Raw genomic sequence first — 4,225 nt, forward strand, 5'->3', positions numbered from 1 at the left:
TGTTTCTTACATTTTAACTGAGTGTTTTCACAGCGTTTGGTTGTCGAACCGGGTTCTGCATTTCCACATGAGCCCTTTATTGTCTACGTGACGCTTGCTATTTATATTGCGTCTATTTTGTCCACTTGTACGGATTCCAAAACCACACCGTGATGTCCTGCGAGCACTCGACCGACACCGCAGCGACATCAGCGATCGAAGTCATGCAGCGGAGCGTGTTTTGAAGTTTGCGATCATCATGTTACGCTGTCACCACAGACACGGGGTCGTGTCATATTTGGGATCTTTTACATCCCGGGGTCGGTTCGGAGTCGTCTTCAAGGCGCCAGACGGAGCCCACGTCCACAGCTTCCCGTCCCGTCACGATACCGCCGCCGTCCTCGTCGCCTCACAGGAATGGAACCGGCCCCTCGCTGCTCCTTCTGGCAAACATTTTGAGATTAATTTTTATGAAGATGCACCGTGAAGCGTAGCATCAGCTGTCAGCTCGCGGATATCAGTGATTCACTCGGCAATTAATATTAGAGAGGCATTCGAAATTCTCCTGTTTTTGACACGCGGTGAAAACGATGCCACGACTATCGATTCCAAGACAAACTGGACAGACGATTAACGCGAATTGTTTCTGTCTCCACATCATGGAAAGTTCATCACGAGAGAGGCTGATGTTTCCATTAGCTGAGCCTAATTCGTCAGGCCGGACGTCGTCGGGGTTTTACTTTTGCCCGCAGTTCTCAGAGGAAGTGCTGGTAAATCTTCTGGGCTCCCGCAGGAACACGCTGACGTTTAAGGAACGTTTGCCATATTTCACGGAGTCAGAAAAGAAGATCGATATCAGTTATCAGATATCAGATGTAGGTCAGACACACGATTAGTTCAACCTGAAGAATCTGAAACAGCTCAACTCCATTAGCGGCGGAGACATAAACCTGACGGCAGCTCCACAGCGGTTTTGTTCACATGGTTTGATCATGTGATGGTTAACCTACATTCTGCTCCAGTTTTAAATCTCATTTATACAAAAAAATATCTACAATTCTAAATAATGAACAAACTGAAGGTAGCATTCGTCCTCTGAACCAACCCTCTACGTTCATTTGTTACTAAACTGTTTTCACTCTTTGAATAAAGCTGCAGAAAATTCAAGTTCATGTGAATAAACTTGGTGGTCTTTCTCTTCTTTAAGCCGACAGGGACAAGGCCGGTCCTAAGCATTAATGCTGGAACATTTGCTTTCTTGCATTGATCAAAAAAAAAAAAACACTACGAGTTGTCAGCATTTTGTTTGTTGAACTGTTACAGTGAAAATAGTTTGTAGTCAAGATGAAGAATGAACTCTTACAGACACTAGAAACTCAGTGTGTTCAGTCTAATCATACGGTAGTGATGTAGAAATCTGTTTTAATCAAATCTTCTTAATGACCTTTTACCTTCTTGTGAGTGATTATTTTTGACTACAGCTGCTGAGTCAGTTTAAATTGAACCATCTGATCCCCTCATTAGACTCAGACACTACAGTGGGAAAGTCTGAGGAGCTCAGCAAAGATCTGGAGAAGAACATCATTGATTCATCTGTGCAAACAACTACACATCAGATCCAGAACCATCAGTGTGTCAGCATAAAGTTCATGGTCCAGTTGTGTTACTGCCACCGTCAGGAAGAAAACACAAACTATCAACTGCTGGTGAGAGACGACTGGTCAGGATGGTCAAGAGTCAACCAGGAACCAGCAGGAAGCAGCTCTGGATGGACCAGAAGCTGCTGGAACACAGCTGTCAGTGTCCACAGGGTCTGACATCAACATGAGCTGAGAGGCTGATGGAGAAGGAAGTTCTTCCTCTAGAAGCAGAACCTTAAAGCTCCACTGAAGTCTGCTGCTGGTCACATGGACAAAGAAAAGGCCTTCTGGAGGAAAGTTCTGGTCAGATGGAACAAACACTGAGCAGAACCATGTCTGGAGGAGAGAAGGTGAGGCCTTTAACCCCAAGAACACCAAACCTACCATCAAGCATGGAGGTGGCAGCATCATGCTCTGGTTCTGTTCTGCTGCCAGTGGACCTGGAGCTTTACACAAAGTCAGTGGAACAATGAAGAAGGAGGATTAAAACCTGAAACCATCATCAGAAGGTTGATCTTGGACACAGGTGGATGTTCCAACCAGACAATGAGCCCAAACATCAAAGTGGTGAAGAAATGGTTCCATCAGGCTGGAATGAAGGTTCTTTGTCTATTTTAATATGCACGGTCTTTACAAGTGGATGTAAACTTGAGTTCACGACTCTCAGAGTGTTCTGCATTTCTCACTCTGCCGTTCTGAACAATGGCCAAACAAACAGGCGGCTGGATGACACATGACATTTAGTGGGAGGCCTGAACATTAGGATTGAGAAATTTAGCCCTGTGTGAAATTACATTAACATGTCATCACGTCCAAAAGTGTCGCGCTTATCGCAGTACACATCGGACAGCTGCCGCCGCCGCCGGCCAGGACTTTACTACGAGATCGTGACTTCGCTCTGCCTTCATCATTACCCGCGGACACCACGTTTGCTTCCTGTCTTGTGTGGCTTCACATGTGCGCTTCGGCCGTCGCACATGACAGGACGGACGCATCCGGACACACCTGCTGTGGGAGAACAGATTGATTAATCGCCGGCTCTGATTGGGGGGTGTAAGGTTCTCCGGTGTGAGAAACTGCATCTTTTACAGCGCGACTCGTGGCGACAGATGGTTCGTCCGGTAACGCGGCGGCTCGTGTCGCGCGCAAAACCCGCACGTAGAAATGTACACGAGGCATGCGCGACATCCACGCGCACATTTCTACATACGGCTTTAACATTTCCAGCTAGATTCTTCAGCTGCTGCTTCTGAGTTCTGAGGCGCTGCATCGATCACAGCTGCCAGCCGGAGCATTCACACCATTATTCCTTTGTCAGTATGCTGATTATGGCCATTTGGTGTCCATAACTGCAAAGTTATTAGTCTGTATAAGCATTTATGAGCATTATGTAGACACGGTTTATGACACATTGTGATGTAGCTGTAAACAGACATGAGGGTCTTTTAAGAAAGTCTGAGAGTCTTAACAGTCTGATAAGCCTTTAATTATACTTATACACAAATATAAATCTGTGGTTTATTAATTAAGATGATAATTAATAATACCGAAATTAATAAAACTTACTAGAAATGCATACATGGTCTTAAAAATCTATCTGGGTGTGTTTTATATGATGTCCACAATATTACTTTTGTATAACATTAAACTGTGTTCTTAGTTGTGAAAGACTCGTATTCTTCTGGAAACAACGTGACGTAGCAGAAGATGTTTTCAGTTTAAAGGAGCCACAACTTTATGTAGAGTTTTTTCTATAATTTCATTTTACACCATTTGAACCAAAGAGGTTTCATTTGATTCCATTTAAGCACCAAAATGACGGTCAGTGGGAGAAAAACGCCACTGTTTGGGTTGAAATAGAGCCTTTTGTTATGTTTGTTATGTTTGAAGCTTCTCAGCGTGCAGCATCTTGTGATTTATGATGATTTAAAATGGATTTGTGTGATGTTTTCACCTCAAAACTCGGTTGTTTAGTTGTAAAGCAGCGTCATTTTTGGGACACAGAGTTCTATAATTGTTGGCAAAAGGTTTTAGAAACATAAAAACATCCTCATGCCTGAACATTACAGTATGTCTTCATTTATCATGGTGTATACGTGGTGGACGGGATGAGGAGGACAGAGCGCTGCTGAGTGACTTTGTGGAGTGGTCTGGGAGGAACCATCTGCTCCTGAATGTGGCCAAGACCAGGGAGATGGTGATGGACTTCAGGAAGACGAGGACGACCACACAGCCCCTGAACATCCTGGGAGAGGACATTAAAGCGGTGGAGGACTACAGGTACCTGGACGTCCACATTGACAGCAGACTGAACGGGAGGATCAACACCAAGGCTGAATACAAGAAGGGGATGAGCAGACTCTACTTCCTGAGGAAGCTGAGATCCTTCGGCGTGTGCAGCAACATGTTGAACATTTTTTATCAGTCTGTTGTTGCCAGTGTTCTCTGCTGTAGTCTGCTGGGGAGGCAGCATTGGAGCCAGCGACATTTTTTTTAAGAGTATTTACCTTTAGCTTTTTTTCTGTCATGATTGGTGTTTTTTCTTGCTGCTGCTGTACCACAGCAATTTCCCAGACTGTGATTAATAAAGTATTTTTTTATTCTAT

Source organism: Stegastes partitus, unplaced genomic scaffold (genome assembly GCF_000690725.1).
Source record: "Stegastes partitus isolate 25-593 unplaced genomic scaffold, Stegastes_partitus-1.0.2 Scaffold2615, whole genome shotgun sequence".
Taxonomy (NCBI): Eukaryota; Metazoa; Chordata; class Actinopteri; family Pomacentridae; genus Stegastes; species Stegastes partitus.